Source organism: Anolis carolinensis, chromosome 1 (assembly GCF_035594765.1).
Source record: "Anolis carolinensis isolate JA03-04 chromosome 1, rAnoCar3.1.pri, whole genome shotgun sequence".
In the NCBI taxonomy this organism is placed as follows: Eukaryota; Metazoa; Chordata; class Lepidosauria; order Squamata; family Dactyloidae; genus Anolis; species Anolis carolinensis.
In genome coordinates, this window is record NC_085841.1 from 153,709,786 (window position 1) to 153,730,069 (window position 20,284).

The window sequence follows — 20,284 nt, forward strand, 5'->3', positions numbered from 1 at the left end:
TTATTATTATTATTATTATTATTATGAGAATAATATGAATAAGAATACTGTCATGCTGAAATGCATATTAGTCAAGATGCATATTTGTCTCTTCATTCTGAAATGGAAAGTGAATACTTGTTTTAATAGAATTGCTAACTGGGTAGAAAAATGGAGAAAGTTATATTTTGAACTCTGGAAAATAATATTGTCTCCCAAACAGGCTTTGGCAATTGAATATATACTATTAGTCTCAATTATCATAGACCCATTCAGTTACTTGTTGAATTGTGAACAAATTTATGGATAAATATCATTGGTATAATGGGTCTAGCAGTATTTAGGCATTTATAGTAGTACTGCAGTGATTTGGTGTCAGATTACGTTCTGGAGACCAGAGTTTGAATTCCCAGTTGGTGGCAGGTACCCACTAGGTGACCTTGGGCAAGTCACATGCTTTGAGAGGAAAGTAAGGGAAAATCCTTTTTTAACAAATCTTGCCATTATAGGATTGCCTTAGGGAGACCACAAATCAGAAACAACAGCATCACATAAATTAGGAGGTAAGGTGGCTACTGTAGGTGAACCTTGACAAACTTTCTGAGTCATTTTATTTTACTCATCTATTGGACAACTGACTGATGGGGTTTCTCGTGCAACACTCTCATAGTTCCCATAGTTATAAATATGCACCTGTGCTGTTCAATTCCTTTTGCTCAATTATTCAGTAGGCAAATCCATCTTCCATGAAACGTAACTGAGATAAGGGTGCTCAGGAACCAGGAATGTAATCTCAGACACATGATAGTTTCCTTAGAATTTGCTGTATCGGGGCATGGTTCTTCCACATGCTAGACCCTATCAGCTTAAGGACTGCGAAGGGAGTCATTGCTTTTGGGTCTGTCCAAACCCAGAGTTTATCATAAAATAGTTTTAGTATAAAGGTTTGTAGAAGTAACCCCTTTGTGTTTTCTTAGAATTGTAGAATCACAGAAGTATAGAAACCTAGAGTCGGAAGGGCTACCTAATCTGATCCATTCTATGCAGGAATATACAAATAGAGCACTCTGGGGAGATAGTAATCCAATCCAGAAGGATGTTTCTCCTCCTCTGAGACAATATATACCACTGTAGAACAAGGTAGCTTCCAGGGATAGTAAAGAAGTTCTTTTTAATGCTTAGGTGGGATCTCTTTTCTTGTCATTTGAATCCATTGGTTCTAATTCCTAAAGCAGCAGAAAAGAAGCTTGCTCCATTTTCTATATGATATCCCCTCAGATATTTAAAGAAAGCTATCATATTACTTGTCAGTCTTTTCTTACCCAAGCTAAATATACCCCAAACCCCTCAGTGTTTCCAGACCCTTGATCATCCAAGGGTGTATCTACATTGTAGAATTAATGTAGCTTGACACCATTTTAACAGCAAAGCAGACTCAATCTATGGAATCCTGGAATTTGTATTTTGGTGATTCACTTTGGTAGAGAAGGTTAAAGACCTTGTAAAATGACAGCCACAATGATTTCATAGTATTGAGCAATGGCAGCTAAGGTTATGACAAACTGTGTTAATTCTATTGTATAGATGAATCTTTAGTTGCCTTTTGCTGGACAAAGTCCAGCCTGTCAATACCATACTTGAACTTTGGTACCCAGAACTGGATACTACATTTGGGGTAAAGTTTGAACAAAGTTCCATTACTGTACAGTTTTTAACCCATCTTTAACACATTTCATTTTCCCTGCTTTAATTAAGTATCTTCCATCTACCCTGTTGAAAAAGATTTTGCTAGTTTGGGCCCAGCTCTCCAACCTGTCAAGGTCACTTTGAATTCTCAACCTGTCCTCAGGGGTGTTCACTAACCCTCTTAATTTGGTGTCCTCTGCAAATGCCTTCTCTTCCATCATCTAAATCAGTGGTCCTCAATCTGTGGGTCCCCAGTTGTTCTGGCCTTCAGCTCCCAGAAATCCTAACAGCTGGTAAACTGGCTGGGATTTCTGGGAATTATAAGCCAAAACACCTGGGGACCCACAGGTTGGGAACCACTGATCTAAATCATCATATAAAGTTATTAAACAATGTCTGGTGCAGGAGAGAACCCTGAGAAACTTCTCTAGTCATTGGCTCTAAGATTTCATGAAAAGGTTCCTTTAGTACTTTGGGATGTACTCCATCTGTTTTGGAAACTTTTGTTCATTTAAATTAGATAAGAATCCCTTCATGTAGTGATACTTGTAAGCCGCCTTGAGTCCCCCCAGGGGTAGAGAAAGACGGGATATAAGTATGGCAAATAAATAAATAAATAAGTTCATTCTCCCTGTTCTGACCTTCAGTCCTTTTCCTATATCATTTGATCTATTTTCAACATAGTACTGGTTTCCTTTTGGGGAAAAGACTGAGGCTAACAAGATATTGAACAGTTCTGCCTTCAGTTATTTTCCCCTTCTCCGGTTTTTATGCATGTCTCTTTTAAACTTCAGTTCATTTGAACAGTTCTGCCCTCAGTTATTTTCCCCTTCTCCAGTTTTTATGCATGTCTCTTTTAAACCTCAGTTCATTTGACAGTTCATCTGATTTCCAGCCAGGTTTCATGAGACACCTCCCAGTTTTCTCTGTTTCTGGAATTGATTGTATCTGCAACTTCAATGCCTCATCTTCAAGAAATCTCCTATGCATCCTGAATTCCCCTTTCTTTGAGCATTTCAGATCATGGTGGTCTCCCAGCATTTCCCTAAGCTTAAAGAAATCAGTTTTCTCAAAGTCCAGAGTGCTTTTTTTTTTTTTACTATATCCAAGGATTTTACTCTGCTGCATAATTCATCTCTGTTGCTTAGAATAAGACTCAAAATAGTTCATTCTAATATTGCCTTTTCTGCCTCCTGAAAGGCAAATGAGAAATTTATTAGACCTTACATTCCTGGCAGAGCATGACCTCCTACAAATACCAGGGTGGATGGAGCTTTCTATTACCATGATATCTTTCCATTCTGAGTGTTTACTCATTTGTCCTAGAAAGGCTTTATTCAAGGGCATATTTGCACTGAGTTTGGCATGGAAAGCAATAGCAGCTAAGAGCGGCACAAGGCGGATCCATTTTAACCAGAGACAAAGCTGCTTAATGTGGCTTTCTTCTGATTTAAACTAACTCAGGAGAAATCTGACTGAAGCAGGAGCCAGGTTCCCCCAGAGTTATGGACAGTTCAGACAGTTCCTAAGGAGAACCAGCTTCATCTGTCTCAATAACCATCCCATACTGCTTAGGTTTTGTGGCCTGGGGACATGGAATGGCTGCCCCTCCTACCTACACCCACATTGCTGGTAGAAGGAAGAACCACAGAGGATAAGGTAGGTGGTGGGTCTGTGTAGCCAACAGTGAACCAAGGAGGGGGTTGCCCAGGGGCACCAAACCATGTCCCACATGGCTGTGCAGCAAGAACTTCCTATCACCATCGAGGTGGTTCAGGGAGTCCCTTTCAAGTCCCCTTTAGTTGTCAGTGTAGAACCACCCCAAATTGTCTGTCTGGCTGCAGGTCCTATAGTGGATCCCAACAATAAATTCATTGTTATTTCACTCTACTTTAATTTTTCCCCAAATGTTCTAAGTCATAGCTTATATATATATATATATATATATACACACACACACACACACACACACACACACACACACACACATACACACACACACACACACATCCTTGACTTGTAATGCTAACCCTCCTGCTCTGGTTTGGTACATTGCTTTGGACTGGGTTACACTCCTTCATTACTACATTCCAATCATTAGTCATCCCACCAGGTTTTAAAGATTACTAATAAATCATGTTTAACTTCCTATGGTAAGAGCTCATATTCATCTTATTCCGCATATTCTGTACATCAGTGAAAAGCCAACGAAGACCACATCATTCTCTGCAGAATATTCCTTGTTGTGCTTGTTATTATTTCCTTGTTTGTTCTTGAGTTCTTATGGCCCCTTTATCAATGAGACTATTGTTTCCAGCACAGGCAGTCCCCGAGTTACAAATATTCAACTTACAAATGACTCATAGTAAAAACATGGATAAGACAACAGGAAGTGAAGTAAAAGAAATCTACCCTAGGAAGGGAAATTAACTCCTGGATGAATTGTCCTGGGAAAAAGTTGTCTCCACTGAAGCTTTCTCACCAATCCTTGTTTCCACAACAAGCCACGTTTTTCAAAATTCAATTATCATAGGGACAGAAAGTAAGGTGAAATCTTCTGAATGGGCACAGACAGCAAAACAAACACCACAGGGGTCTTAAACCTTCTCTATGCTATCCAAAGCTTATATACGTGTGTGTGTGTGTGTGTGTGTGGGGCTGGAGTTATGCTTTAAAAATGTACCTGTTCCAACTTACATGCAAATTCAACTTAAAAAGAAATCTACAGAATCTATCTTGTTCATAACTTGGGGTCTGCCAGTACTTGGTGCCTCCCTATCTTCCCTCTGTTTAATTTATTTTAAAGCCTTCTTGATCAGGCATGTGAAACCTATAGCAAATACATTTGTATCCAATGCTGGGAGGTCTTTCTTCACAAAATGACAGGCCATAGTTCTTCATGGTTCACTGTTTAGGATGTTCCTCTGGCTGCAAAACAACAACTCTATGAATCACACAGAGATGAGAGATTGTATTCTCAAAGGATGGGAGAGAAGGGCTAATATGTATGGTTTGGAGATGTTGGAGATATACTAGAAACTGGAGATTTCTGCACACATATTTGCAAAAATAACAATGTGCTCCAGAAGAAATAGAAGTAGAGACAGGTAATTATGGTTTCCTGCTGTGTTTCTTCAATATGCTCTCTGCTTCTTGCTTCCTCACTTATAGACTTGACTTCCTTGACTTCGCCTTCTTCCAGAAACATCTTCCTTTTCTTGTTTTGGGCATATCAGAAGACCATGTCTTTGTTTCCCTCTCTTCCCCCCCCCCCCCCAAATGTATGTCTGTTATAAACATCTGTATCTTTACTGAACCATTTTCTTTCATTATCCCAGACACCAGCTTCCTCACATACAATACAGATACAATTCTTGCTTCTTTAGTCTTGACTGAAAATACCCCAAATGTTTTTCAGCCTTCATGCGCTTATACAAAGTGTCTGCATATGATTATTCCAAAATGAACATGTGTATGAATCAATAAAACAAAGATGAAAGCTAAATCATTTCACAAAAATATTTCTCCTCAAATTACAGAATCCAGTGCATGATTTTGTCACCAATTCACTGTTTCCTACTGGTTCTAACATATAAAACCCATAATATTTTCAGGAAACTGGACCCACAAAAAGTGTCTCTAGTAAAAATGTGGACATCAAAAAAAAAAAAAGATAAACCTTAGAAAAGAAAAAAAATTAAAAGTACTAGCTTGGTAAAGAAACCATTTCCCCAAACATTATGTGCCAGCTTCAGCCAATTTATTTTTACGGTTGAAGTGTCCTGACATGTCACATTATGGTAGCATGCCTGAATCTTATAGTTTTCAGAAACTAGTGGTTATAATAGCACCAGGGGAAAAAAACCTGTCTAGAATTTCATTGCTTTCCTCTTTGAAGAAATTTTCAAACCTATTTTTCAAGTGTCAGTGCCTATGAAAGAAAAGACAGAGGGAGTTCAATTCAAGACACTAGAGCAGAAAAATGAGAAAAAGCCAGGATAATTTCCCAAACCCTCTAAAAACAAAATTTCCCTTCTCTTTTCACTCTGTGAGAACAAAGCATATCTTAACCACATTCTTTCCACATTAACTCTGTATGTTGCTTCCATTCTTTTGTCACTGCTTGCCGCTGTTTCCACAGCTTTGCCTTCCAAGTAATCCTTTCAGCAGCCCTCTGGTGGCTATTCCTTTTTGATAGGGCACCAGGGAGAAAGTATCGAACATGCATCAATGGTATACTGGCTGACCTGGGCAGTCCAGCAACCTCTCTTTCATATTCATTTATTTATTTATTTACCGTATTTATATTCCGCCCTTCTCACCCCGAAGGGGACTCAGGGTGGATCACAATGTACACATACAAGGCAAACATTCAATGCCATATGAACATAGAGACAATTTAACCTTCTCCAGCTTCCAGCTTTCCTGAGGGTATGCTCGATTCCGGCCACAGGGGGAGCAGCTGCTTTATCATCCACTGTGACACCGACTTCCTCATTCCAAACAGCAGCTGGACAATTTTTATGGTGTCGTAAATTAGTTAAATTAGCCTCCCCATATGTAAGTGGTACCTAAATTTCCTACTTGATAGATGCAACTATCTTTCGGGTTGCTTAGGTCAACAACGAGCAGGGCTATTTTTTATTTTAATGGTTGGATGCTCATTCTGCCACAGGCTGGCTTTGAACCCATGACCTTTTGGTCATAGTGATTTATTGCAGTTGGCTACTAACCAGCCTGTGCCACAGCCCAGCCTTTCTTTTAATACTAGAGGGAATCATGTGAGTGCCCATCTTTTTCTCCTATGTACAGAGTAACTATGGACTTTATTGCACAAAGCTGCTGTTCACAGTTGTTATACTTTCATAAATAGTGGATACATACTAGGATGATCACCATTAGTATTACCATAGAATCATAGAATCATAGAACAGTAGAGTTGGAAGAGACCTCATGGGCCATCCAGTCCAATCCCCTGCAAGAAGCAGGAAATCGCATTCAAAGAACCCCCGACAGATGGCCATCCAGCCTCTGCTTAAAAACCTCCAAAAAAGGAGCCTCCACGACACCTCTCTGTTCATTGATGCAGTTGTGCTGATTCAACAATCTGTGGTCTCACAATCATACTTCTATTTACCCTTGCACCCCGCCTTCCTACAGTTACATTGTTTTATTTTTAAAAAATATAGAGAAAGAGTGCAGTTTCACAGTTTCAACCAAGAAAAACTAAAAAGTGCAGACTTTTTGCTTGTCTGGAGCGACTTAAGAAACTGCAAATCACTTCTGGTGGAGATAATTCTCTGTCTGCAAGGATGATGTCCAGGGGATTCCCGGATGGTTGATTTTTCACCATCCTTGTGGGAGGCTTCTCTCATGTCCCCGCATGGAGAGCTGGAGCTGACAGAGGGAAGTCACCCGCTCTCTCTGGATTTGTACCGTGGATCTGTTAGTCAGCAGTCCTACTGGCACAAGGGTTTAATCCACTGCATCACCGGGGGCTCCAAAGTGCAGATATAATGATAGGCAACTACTGAATAGTGAGAGGGAAAGTGAGAGAAGAGGTGAATCCCAGCCCCAGAAATCACATAATTGCCAGCATAGAATGGACCTATCACACCAAGGGAGATGAGAAAAACATTGTGGGATTGTGAGCTATTGATGAGGTTTTCCTGTCAATAGGAAGGGATGGGTTAATCATTGAGAAAAGACAGACTGGCATTGGGAACCCTCATGGTGTCATATGATAGTTTCAATGACAGTTTGCCCCCCCCCCCCCATGCCGATTTGCCTGCCTCATGCCATAAAGTCCAATTTGGCTGCTATCCTTCTACTGAAGTTTCCCTTTTGTCCCCCACATCCTGTTATATTAAATATCCAAACCCTTGTTGTTTTCAGAAGAAATTGAGAGGCCCCTTCAGAGATGGAAGATGATATAGCAAAGATCATGAAAAGGAAAAAGCGAAGAAATGACAAGCACTCTGAATATGCTTTTATCTTCTGACCTGTATGGCTACCAAACCTCCATCCTCTTTGGGATGCATCTAAATTGCCTCTTATTTGAATATTAGCCATGGTTCTCAGAGTATTGATTTCTCTTATAGGCTAAATAGGTTAATATTTTTATTGCAACAATCCATAATGTTGCTAGCAATGCAATAAATCACCAAGTTAAAACTGGACTATTTAGTTATAATATATAAATAAACAAATACATAAATAGTTCACCCCATACCCAAAACAACAAATTCCACAAACACAGCAGCACAACTCTAACTCATATTAGAAAAGCAGCACAACACTATTCAATTTCTTATTCAGTTGCTCCCACTACACCCTTCTAAAACACAATGTGTTCAGCATGTTCTCCCAGGGAAAGAATTCCAGAATATTAGGCCACCATTAAGAAGGTCCTAATCTGTATCTAAGTCCATTCTATTAAATACTTAAAGCTTAGGAAATTTTTAGGGGACTGTAAAATCTATTCCAGCACCAACCAAGACTTTCTCCTGATATGAGAATTTTGTCTTCTTATGCCATTCTTTAAAATACACTTACAACTTCAATTATTGAAATCGAGTGTTCAGAACTTATAGGATGCTGTCCAAAATCGATCCATTGACAAATTGGAGGGTGATTCAGCACACTTTGGTCCCTAAAATGTTTCAGTGACTACTGGACATGTTCAGTAGCCATGGAATGTTCACTGTCAAATAAAACAAAAACAGTAGAGTCTCACTTATCCAAGCTAAACGGGCCGGCAGAACTTTGGATAAGCGAATATCTTGGATAATAAGGAGGGATTTAGGAAAAGCCTACTAAACATCAAATTAGGTTATGATTTTACAAATTAAGCACCAAAACATCACGTTATACAACAAATTTGACAGAAAAAGTAGTTCAATACGCAGTAATGTTATGTTGTAATTACTGTATTTATGAATTTAGCACCAAAATATCACGATATATTGAAAACATTGACTACAAAAATGCATTGGATAATCCAGAACCTTGGATAAACGAGTCTTGGATAAGTGAGACTCTACTGTATAAATAAAACAGGGAGAAAGGGACAGAATAAGAATTAAGAAGAAACAAACTGGACAAAGAGAATGAATATAATCTCCCTAAACAGAAATGCTCCTCTTAAAAGGCAGGATTACACTGTATCATTTGGTTTCAAGTCCCAGTTGCATGCTTCTGAAGTGTGAATTACCAAACCATGGATAACTATCTTGAATGGCTTAGAAACCTTGTGGTGTCTATTTGACTCAGAGCTTGTCCTACTGCATTTTCTTTTCCCCATTTCATAAAGAAGGAATAGGAAAAACAAATATACCAGAGCCCATTAAAACACCACCTATCATGCAGGTGCCATCTTGCCTCTCCCCTGATCCTATCTGTCCACATGGATAACTAGAGTTAGGTGCTTTTTCAACCTAGCTAAGTGACCACTGACATGTTGACATGTTAAGTAATCATATATAATTTTTTGTTAAGTAAGCTCTACTGAAATCAATTTAACTGAACAGACTATTAAACTAATAAATCATATTTCTCTGGTTGTCTCCAAAAATTGAACAACTCTACACCCCCCCCCCCAAAAAAAAACCAAGATGGAAGGTTGTTTCTCCTCACAACCAATAAAGGCTGTGCAACTCTTTCTGGAATATCTGTATTCTCAACTAGGACGTTCCATCTGTACAATTACCTGATAGAAGAAAGCTTGTGACCCAGGGAGAGGATTGTTAATTATCCCTGCTAAAGATTTCAGGAGGTCTAGCATAACACCTTTGTCACACATTTGCTAACTATATAAACACTGGAAAGATATTCCTGTGAGTTTTTAATTCAAATTCCAGTGGTTTGGGGGTTGGGGATATATTAGTAATGACTCCATATATTTCTATCTATTTATGGCCTAATGCAACCTGAATCTCAGCTTTCTTCAATAATGCTTACTAGGCTAAGAGTTTAATATTCTGGAACTTCCATCCAAACTCAAAAGCTATATGTTAAATTATGCAGCTGAATCCCATCAGTCAACTTCTCCTTTCCTGTCAGCAGAGAAAATACTTTTTTTATTGTTTGAATAAGCTTGTCTCATATGCCAGGGCAGCAAAGAAAAGAGTAACAGCAGAGGGTGATATTTATTGCTCTGACTTGCATTTGTGGGGTGTTCAGGCTGTGTGGATGTATTTGCATGAAGCCCTGCATTTATGCTAATTTACTTCCTAAGTGAATTACTTTCTGTATCAATAGAACTCAAGATTAGTTCTGTTGATGAAGTGGGGAAAACTAATATTAATAATATTCCCTTTCTGGGAGAAAAGTGAGATATCAATCCTTTAAAAAAATTAAAATAAAACCTCTAACCCCATCCACCACCACCCAAATTAGGAATCCATTGTGTATTTCAATAAGTCAAATTTGTCTTTTACTTGACAAGGTTTGGGGGAGGTGAGACCTTTGGTTTCTTTATTGTACAAAATTAATGCTGTACCAACAGTGAATAAGGAAAAAAATGACTTTTATGTAGTTAGGATCTTGGGTTTTTAAAAAAATTGGCTTAAATTGGGATGAAGTCATTGCAGAAGAAATGTTTACCACATCTCAAAGCAAACAAATCATTATTTCAAAAACACTAAGTGGAAATAACACAGTAGAAATCTGTACATAATGAGTATGAATGCTAGCTATATCTTTTTATGATGGGATGGCACTATTATCAGCACAATTTTTTCAAGATGAGGTCTGTACCACTAATGTAATGGTAAACTGGAACTATAATGGCGTAATACTCTTTATACGTAAAACCACTGTGGTTACACATTTAAAGAGAGGAACTGAATCAGCAACCCACTTTGGATGGCTACTTTTTTATTTATTTAGATAGCTGGCTGTTTTTATTGAGCATGTTGGTTTTTAGATGCACACATCCCATGGTTATTAAATGATGGATCTCTTTGGAGTTTAAACCAGTGACACTTTATGCCATTAATAAATATTCATTTTCCTACTATCCCTCCAGTGGTATTTCATCATCAATCATGGCTGAAATCACAGCTGTGGAAGCTGTTTATACTTTACTGTTCTTTCCTACATGATTTGGCAGGTACTTATGAAATTACTGGAGTGTGGAGTTATCAGCCGAGGAAGGAGAAAACAGAGTATTTCCTTTGTCTTATTTGGTGTTTTGAAAATCCCCTCGCCCGTGCCATTTCCGTGAATGTCCCTTTTTTTTGTTTTTTCTTCCAAGGTACACATAAATCACTCCACTGGTTTCAACTGTCCTGTGAAAATAAAAATGATCCCAAACTGTTTGAGAATCACTCAGGGACCGTTCAGGGTTCGATATGTCAGGGAGAAGCAAAGACAGACGCTCAGGAAGGCGAAGATTACAATCAATGAGGAAAAATCTATAGCATGTAGAAGTTATCCTGCTGCCAGCATCTTGAGGAAGAGGCCTCTCCTTCCCCGGCCTCATTACCTGGAGGAGATTATTAGAAGCCAAGCAACCAGACTCCAGTGGCTGTCAGCCTTTTGTAGCTCTCTCTCTCTCTCCCCCCCCCCCCCATGTTCCTACTGTAGAGCAACATTCTCCTTGTCTTTTCTTGCTCCAGTTTTTATTTCCGTTATCATTATTACACTTTTTGCTTTGACAGGATAAGCTGTCTACGCTACTACTCGACTGATGTAACATTTCAGATTTGTTTGTGTTGTTTTGTTTTGTTTTTACCCACTGTGCTATACCTTAATAAATTTCATATTGCAGCCCAGTGAAAGGTTTAACCAAGACAGAACTCTTGAACGAACTACTTCCTTTTGCTTATATCCTTTTTACTTGTACTTGTGTTTTGTTTTCATCTCTGGTGAGTCATGCAGTTGCCATGCCTCTCTGCTAAGCAGATTGCCATTGTCAATGATTTTACCCTGAAAATCAGTTATCTGGACAATGTATACTTCTGTTTCTTCAGAAGAAATAAAATGCATCATATAGATATATTTATAGGGCTAGATTCCATGTGTCATTAGGTTTTAACACCAAAGCAAAGTTTTCACTGTGTTGTTGAAAGTTTTCACTCATTATATCATATCAGAACTATAAGCTTATTTTACTAATTTATTAAGAACCCCTAATAGCACAGTGGATTAAACCCTTGTGCCGGCAGAACTAATGACTTAAAGGTTGGGTTGCTGATCTGAAGGTTGCTGGTTCAAATCCAATCTGGGGAGAGCATGGATGAGCTCCCTCTGTCAGCTCCAGCTCCATGCAGGGACATGAGAGAAGCCTCCCACAATGATGGTAAAAACATCAAAAACATCCGGGCATCCCCTGGGCAAAGTCCTTGCAGACGGCCAATTCTCTCACACCAGAAGTGACTTGCAGTTTCTCAAGTCGCTCCTGACACACACACACAAAAAACAAATTTATTTAGAATTAACCAAATCTATATACACTCAGCCCTCTACATTTGCAAGTTTAAGTTTTGTGGATTTAATTTTTTGTGAATTTGGTTAATATGTTCTCTCTTTATGGTCACCTTCTGGCAGAAGTTGATCACAAAGTCACTCTTGAGTCATTTTAGCATTTTTCTTTACACTGCAAATAAGGTAATTGAAGACTGCTTAGTTTCTGTTAAGAAAATGTGGAATTTAAGAACCTTTTCTGCACAAAATTCACACATGAATTTTTCCACTGAAAATATCATTTTCTGTACATACACTATTTTGTATGCAGATAATATTTTTTGTGCACAAAATTCTGTTTTGTGTGCATAAAATGTGGTTTTCTGGACAAAACAACCTTGTGTTTTCCACTTGAAACAATTCTCGCTAGTTCAGAATTCTCCCAATCATAGTTTCTTATACCCCCTACCCAATAAAAAATCCCACATTTCAGATATATATATATATATATATATATATATATATATATATATATATCACTATTAGCCAACATATTCATATTTTGTATGTAAAACTAGAGGTACCTAGCTGGGCCATTTCTGGAAACAGAATATTTAGATGGTATTAGATGCAGTTGGATTCCCCAATATAAGTGTTAAGATTTGCAGTTATGTTTTTCAATACTTTATAGTAAACCTGCTGTCATGTAATCATAAATGAATATAATCTTTGGCAAGGTTGTTAGAAAGAGATTTAAAGGCCTTGGTATATAATATATCCCATTTCTGCCACACAACCCCAGTTTTCACCTTGTGTAAGTGATTTAGTGCTTTGTAATTTGCAGTGAAACCCCAATATAATCTGTTACAATATCACAAAATAAGTTAACCTTTAGTGGCTATCTTGGAGAAAACAGAATCTATGCAGCATTTCCCAAATACTAGAGTTTGCTACACTTCTCCATCAAGTCTGGACTGGTTTAGTTTACTTGCTTGTGATAATTTAACCCCCACATATGTTGTCAGAATTTAATTAGCTCCTATGAGTTACAGTCTAATTGTAAATTATGCCTAGTGTACAACTATGGAAAATGGAGTCAATTATTTTTGATAGTGTTGGTTTCATTTGTTCATTATAAACCCATTCTGTCCTGTTTCTTCATCAGTTTATAATAAATTGTTACTATTCTTCAAAAAAAAGTTTAGCAATTCACATTATTTTTAACATTTTCACATGAAATACTGCCAAATCAAGGAGAGATATAATCAAGATCAGGCCTGGCAAAGGAAGAATTATGTCTTGTTTCACCATGACAAAGGAAGGATTGAGCCTTATTTCACCATGAGTCTAATCAAAACTGAGACATGAACAACATGCACACCCATAGCAGAAGGCAACTTTCTCATACTGCTAACTAATTGCAGTATCTTTTGCCACATTATAATGCAGTAGTTCTGTGTATTTTTATGTACCCCTTTAAAAATGTCAGATCTGTGGCCTAAATTAATCTCAGGGATAATATATAGACTATAGACAAAAAACATAGAATAGAGGCATAAATCCAATGGTCAGTCTTGTCAAGAGTAGGTTCACTCTAGATCAGCTAGAGTTCCATATAATGAGGCATCCAAATGCAGGCTGATGCAGTTTAACTCGGAATAAACCTGGAAATCCATGTTTATTTCAGGTTAAAATAATACTCAGAAAGAGGCAGACCTTCCAGGAAGGTCCACACTTTTCCAGATATAACTCCTGTGAGGACTACATCTAGGAATCACAATGCATGATCGCAGGGACAGTCCCCACAGCCAGGCAAGCCAGAAGGAGAAATGACCGTGCTTGTCATGTTTATGCCAACTCCCAGCAAACAAATAACATAATATTCAAAGTCCCATCAATAACATATTACACAGAGCTAAAGTCTATTGGAGTGATATACATTTCAAGTTCCAAGTCCAAATTACTGTGGTCATGCCAAAAACATTCAAGAGTCTATGCAGCAACAAGAATTCCAATTCCAAAGTCAAGGAAGCTGTCAAGGCAAAGATAGCAGACTTCAGGGCTGAAGAAGTCAAAATACAGTCCAGAATCAACAAAGTTAATTCAAAGAGTCCAGAGCAGGGGTCCCCAAACTAAGGCCCGGGGGCCGGATGCGGCCCTCCAAGGTCATTTACCTGGCCCCCGTCCTCATTTATAATATAATATAATATTTTTTATCAGTTTTAATAATATAATATATTGTATATACATATGATATTGATAATAATATTATCATTTTATACAATATTAATAATAATAATATTAATAATAATATTAATAATAATAATACCATATAATAATATTAATTATATGTTATATATTACATATAATATTACAGTATAGTGGTATAGTTCAATATAGTAATATATAATGCTAATATTGTGCTATGCTAATAATATAATATATTGTATGTACATACAGTCGCTCTGAGTTCCCTTCAGGGTGAGAAGGGTGGGATATAAATGTAGTAAATAAATGTAGTAAATGAATAAATAAGTAATTTTGGACTTAGGCTCGCCCAAGTCTGAAATGACTTGAAGACACACAACAACAACAACAATCCTAATTAACCTATCTCATTGGCCAGAAGCAGGCCCACACTTCCTATTGAAATCCTGATAGGTTTATGTTGGTTAAAATTATTTTCATTTTTAAAATATTGCATTGGTCTTTCATTGTTATTGTTGTTGTTTTGCACTACAAATAAGATATGTGCAGTGTGCATAGGATGATAATTTGGCCCCTCAACAGTCTGAAGGATGGTGGACCGGCCCTCTGCTTTAACAGTTTGAGGACCCCTGGTCCAGAGTTTGCACAAACATGTGTCTTTGTCTTTAATATCTCAAAATGCAAATAAAATAAAATAAAATGTGAAAAAACTCTTGCAATCTTACCCAATGGGCAGGGATAGGTGGGCGGTTTGAAGTTATTCATGTTTGCATGTGAGATGAAAACAGGTGAAGATTTACATCTCTATTCAGGAAATTAGAGTATTATTAAATAGACATTAAATTGCTACTGCAATGTTTGGGATTTGGGAGTGGCTGTGTTGTTTTCAATGCATTTCAGTATTTTTATGTGTAATGGTTTAATGACACAAAGGGTTTAATTTTATTTTAAATTTGGTACTCATATTTTAATGCATTTACATTGTTTTAATTTGCATTGTGTCAAATTTATTATTAGCCAGCTTGAGTTCCTATATTGGGAGAAAGGCAGGATAAAGAAAAAGTAATTAAGTAAAATAAAAATACTCCTTTCATTTAACTACAATCAGAATTCTAAGCACTACATTTCTACATAATCACAGTAATATTCATAGAAACTTAGTGAATCCCATCCCTTCACAACTCCCACTTACCAGTCAGAAGTTTGTTCCCTTACTGATTGGGAGGCAGCTCACTATCATTGCCATTCCCTCACATAAGTAATCTCTGGATGCATCTACACTGGCAAATAATCCAGCATAGAGACCAGCTTAGCCTGGGTGGTCCAAAAGTGTTTTAATGCAGAATATATCTATTATTCCAGATCTGGATCTTCCAGGAAGATCCAGATCTTCGCAGATATGGGGCCTGTGGGAATTGCCTCCTGGGATCGCCATCCATGATCCCAGGAGCTATCCCCATGGCCATCTCATGTTCCCCAGACTCAAGCAGCCGAAGGAGGTGAAGTGTCAGTGCCACCCCCCCCCCCATTTCATACACAAAACTAACAAAACAGCATCCTTACCAAGGTATAAGGCCTCCCTTAGCTTAGAAGAGGAGAGAATTCCATGACACCATTTTTGAATACTAGCTAAGGGAAGCCTCGTGCCCTGGTAAACACAATCAAAGCACCTCCAGCAAGTGACCATCCAGCTTCTGTTTACAAAACCTCCAGAGAAGGAAACTCCACCACACTCTAAGGAAGCATATTCCACTGCTGAACAGTTCTTACCAGGAAGTTCTTCCTAATGTTTAAGTGGAATTGTTTTTTTCTGCAATTTGAATCCATTGTTCCAAGTCCTAGTCTCCAGACCAGTGGAAAACAAACTTGCCCCCTCTTCAATGTGACACCCTTTCAAATATTTGAACATAGATATCGTGTCCCCTCTCAACCTTCTTTTCTGACCTATGTTTGTATTCAGATGGATTGCAACTTGTTTAAACCAGCCAGGAACCATTCCAGACCAAAATAATCTTACATTATTTTAGTTATTTTCAAGTGAAGAGTTTTACACAGTACAAAAAAGAAAAGAAAAAAAAACATTTAAAAAACAATTAAAGCTTCAAAAGAGAAAGAATCATACAGGAAGAAGACACTACATAAACCACACACACACACAAAAAACCATAAAGGGGGAAATACAGTTGACTTCCAACTCTTATAATGATGATCATACAGAACTAAATAAAATCACTTCCTTGGTAATAAGTACAGTTAGTAAATTTCTGCTGCTAATGTAATTGAACTTCCACTGTGAAATAATGATGTCAAACACAAAAATTAGGTAAACTAAGGGTGATTTATTAACCTAATTTAGTTATTTACTCCTGGATGCTTGGTAATGTGTGTGTGTGGGTGAGGGGACTAGCTGTGGGTCTAAGTCTAAGTGAAGAGACAAGTATCAATCCACAAGCACCTCAATCCACCTTTGGCTGAGATATCTAACCATGAGGTAAATAGACTCCTTTGGTTGCTTATCTTAGCCAGTTGTTTACTAGAAGGCCATCAAAAGAGCACTCTTTCTCAACAAGGGGAGAATTATTGCCTTCTTTTTCTGCCTAGGAATTTCCAAGAGACATCTTGATGGGACACTTTTTGAAACAAAATACTGGACCAAATGGTCACTGTTTCAATGTAGTATGACCAAATGGACCCATGTTCTGATATAACATCAATGTACAAAATAGAGGATGTATAATTTTAAATTATTTAAAAAACAAAAGCTAGAAATATTCCATGAGAAAACAAAAATAAATACTCATGCTGGAAAAACAAATATGGAGGCTGCGTGAGGGTATACTTGTGGCATATTATTGGGAAAGCTCTCTATCTCAGTCACCAGACTTCCAAATGGGGAAAGAAGAGAGTGATAAATTGAAGTATTAAAGCTGTAGGTGAAATCTAGACTTTGAACAGATGGCATTCAGTTTAGCTTCCACAGTGGATGTGTGAGAGTGAAATAAAATCAATTCTTTTATGGAAGGAAATCATAAATAGTGCTAAGTTTCACTTTCCTGCATGATCTTTCAAGCCGCACAGTAGGTAATTTGTCTCTTTTGAGAGGTATGGGAAGTGAAAAGTTAATTCTTCAAAAAGAAAAGCTGGGAGGGAGCAGCCAAGCAGTGCAATTGACTAGGCTATGGGAGAAGGCTATTTGTCTAGCATATCAAATGAATCCTTTTAAGTTAGAGAATTGAGATCAAGCGGTTAGCACCAAAATATAGTAAATGAAGATTAAGGTCTAGAAAAGGGGCATAGAAATGAGTTCTCAGGCTTGACATTGCATAGATATTGTGAAGATGACTATTAATCTCATCATGTTTCCAATAAATTGAAATTTCATATACAAGCATAGGCTTCCAGCACATTATGCTGTTGTATATAAACACTGGATAATTATTCTGCCAGTTTAGATACAATATATAGGTTAAGCAATGTACAAACAAGGCAAATATACCAGAAATTGTAAAAATAGGAAATTTGATGAGTTGGAAACATATTAATAGAAAAAGCGAGAAGCTGATGTGTTTTGGATTATACTAGCAATTTCAGTTAACAGGAATATTCCTTGTAAGTTTTTCTCCAACCTCTTGGTTCCTTTAAGCCAGCCTAAATTTTCATTAGAATGAAGTGAATAAATTTTTCAGTCATCTGCAGTAGCCCAATTTAGCAGGAACAGCTATTCCCAGCATAAGTCATGTTATTCCTGCCTATCATGTAATAATGAGTAATCTGTCAAAAGAAGAAAACCAAATGTAAATTCCACTGATGGACTATTAGCCAGGGAAAGCAGTCTGGAAAGATTAAACCTAGCTTTTTGCTGCTGGTCCTGAACAGTTGATCTATCCCTTTTTATTGGCAATGCTGCTGGAATTAAAAAAAAATTGGCATGCAACTGTATTACAGATTAAGTTCCCTTTGCCCTTAGAACTGAGATGTAAAACAAGCTCATGGATTGTTTTTGTATTGGAATGGTTGATGTTCATCAGCTTCAATAAGGCATGCAAAAAATGTATATATTGTTCATGTGCATTTATGCAATGGGCAAGAAGAAAACATATTTCTATATCTTTATATGTTAAAATGCATAGATATGTACAATATAGAGAATAATTCATATAATTTTGGAGCATGTTACTTGAAATTAATTCCTTTCCAGATAAGTAAGGCATAACTAAGTGATATTACAAGTATAACTTAACGAGGAATAATTTCATTCCTTCTATTGTATAACTATTATATTTGCAGTTAACCTTCCACATTTGCTGGGGTTAGGGGCACAGAACGACACAAAAATGTAAAACCTGTGAATTAAAAGGAGCTATTTTTTAACCCAAGAAAACATTTTTTCCAAGTATCTCTACTAGGTTCTACAGCACAAGTCCATGTCAACCTCCATCAGAATTTGACCTGAAGGACCTAGAGAACATTTCAATCGAAGCTGTAAATAATCAAATCTGCAATGAGCAAGCAGAAGGCACACATTTCTATAACTTTATATGTTAACATTTTGCATAGGTATGTACAGCATTGGAAGTAATTACTATAATTTTGGAGTGAGTTACTTGCAATTAATTCCTTTCCAAATAAGTAAAGCACAATAAAGTGATACTACAAACATATCATCATGAGGGATAATTTTCTTCCTTCTATACTGTAACTATTATATTTTGAGCCAGCCCTCCACATTCACTGGGGTTAGGGGCATAGAACAACCACAACATTGTGTGTGTGTGTGTGTGTGGGGGGGGGGAATAAAAAATTGCAATAACTTCAGCAAATTCTACTTGCTTAATTAAATGATTTTCAATGCACAAAATTGTTATATGATTATTTATTTATTTACAGCATTTATATTCCGCCCTTCTCACCCCGAAGGGGACTCAGGGCGGATCACATTACACATATAGGCAAACATTCAATGCCTTTTAACATAGAACAAAGACAAACAAACATAGGCTCCAAGCGAGGCTCGAACTCATGACCTCCTGGTCAGAGTGATTCATTGCAGTTAATTGCAGCTGGCTTGCTCTCCCGCCTGCGCCACAGCCCGGGCCCATGATTAGTTTAGAAATAAACTAGCTTTCACCCTAGTTTACACTGGCATAGAAAGTAGCCTTTGTGCTGCTCATAGACTATATCAAATTGCACGAGATAAATACTAGATTCAAATAAAAATTAAAATGTAATCATCCATTTATATGAAGGAGAAATTTCAATTTTTTTAATAAAAAAACTTTTTATTTTCTTTTAGTTACCTGCCAAAATTTCAATTCAAACCACAGGCAGGTTCTTTTTTGTGTGCTGACAAAGTTTAAAGACACCACCCACCCTATAATTGTTTTCTGTTGCATGCTGCATTTTAATTGTGTTTGCAAAATTGAGCTTTAAATCAAAAAGTGATTGATTTTTTTTAAAAAAAAAATGTATCAAAACAAGCATGTTTTGTCCACCAGCATAAATAAGAGTATGAATGGTAATATATCACAGAGACAAAACAAAAGGTTTGTACGGCCAGAGGATCAGTTAATGTGCCTAATAAAGTAAGTAATTTAAATTGGATGGAGAAAACAAAAGTCAACATTTTATAAAGTTACTTTTGTCTTCTGTTCATCTCATTTAGCTGGCCAATCCACCATGCTAGCCCCACCCCGCAAATCGTGGTCCCCCAGGCTAGAGCTCTGTCAGACCCTCTTGTGAGGGCCATGATCTGACCACCAAACAATATTCATATAGATGTTTATTATATTACAGTGAGATCTCTGTATCCATTGGAAATGTCCACATTGAAACATCCCCCATTACTACTCACAAAAGGCATACAGCATCATAAGATATACAACCACCACAGGTATTCAAGGCCATAATGGTCCTGACAGTAATCATTTTGTGGCATGTACTAACGACAGTAGCCACCAGTGGCACACTGTATATAGCACAGATTTACAGTGCATGGAGTGCCAGA

At 37.4% G+C, this 20,284-nt stretch overlaps 1 pseudogene; it reads right to left on the reverse strand.

Annotated features, from left to right (window-relative positions):
- The window catches only part of LOC100559112 (mannose-6-phosphate isomerase-like), a 119,479-nt pseudogene that overhangs the window by 65,277 nt on the left and 33,918 nt on the right, over positions 1-20,284 (reverse strand).